This window comes from Brassica oleracea, unplaced genomic scaffold (assembly GCF_000695525.1).
Source record: "Brassica oleracea var. oleracea cultivar TO1000 unplaced genomic scaffold, BOL UnpScaffold08450, whole genome shotgun sequence".
Classification (NCBI taxonomy): domain Eukaryota; kingdom Viridiplantae; phylum Streptophyta; class Magnoliopsida; order Brassicales; family Brassicaceae; genus Brassica; species Brassica oleracea.
In genome coordinates, this window is record NW_013624971.1 from 1 (window position 1) to 639 (window position 639).

Genomic DNA, 639 nt, shown 5'->3' on the forward strand with positions numbered 1-639 from the left:
GGTAATGATCGTGGCCAAAGCCCAATCGAAAAAAGCAACAAATGTTTATTTCTCTCTATCTCTTTGCTACGAAAAATTCAAGAAAAAAGCACAATAAAGATTCACCTCCTCCAAATCGAAACAGGTTGGATCTGTTTTCTTTGTTTCTTCTTCATAAAGCACGAGTTTGATGATCTGAATCATTTAATTGAAACCACATCGAGAGAGATAACCGAACATTTTCTTTTGGTATCAGATTTGCATGTGGTGTCGATAACTTTCGAAAATTTAATCCGATGAGATTCTGATTATCTTGCTATGGCGGTGACATGATTCGATTAGCTTATCAACCACTAAGATTAAAGTACTTCCTTATCTTTCTTTTGTATGTCTCCTTAGCTCGTTTATTACCTTGATCCTGATCTCTAACTCTTATTCCCAAACAGGAATCGTTGAGTTTATTAATATTGTCTACTCTAGGATCATATTAAAACGAAGCGAGGTATATTTCATTCAACTACTCACGACGTCTTTCATATATACGCTACTTACTAAAGCGAGGTATATTTGACTCATATAATATTTAACTACCCAATTCCATTTTTGTTTCAGTAAGATGTGTGTGTGTGTGTGTGTGTGTGTGTGTGTGTGTGTGTGTGT

General features: G+C 35.2%; 1 long non-coding RNA gene across 1 annotated transcript; it reads left to right on the forward strand.

The window, feature by feature from the left end:
* The first annotated feature begins 27 nt into the window (after nt 1-27).
* On the forward strand, nt 28-633 carry LOC106322163. Its single transcript, XR_001266269.1, has 3 exons — nt 28-124; nt 236-343; nt 426-633. It is a non-coding gene; the product is annotated as an uncharacterized LOC106322163 (long non-coding RNA).
* Nucleotides 634-639: the final 6 nt, after the last annotated feature.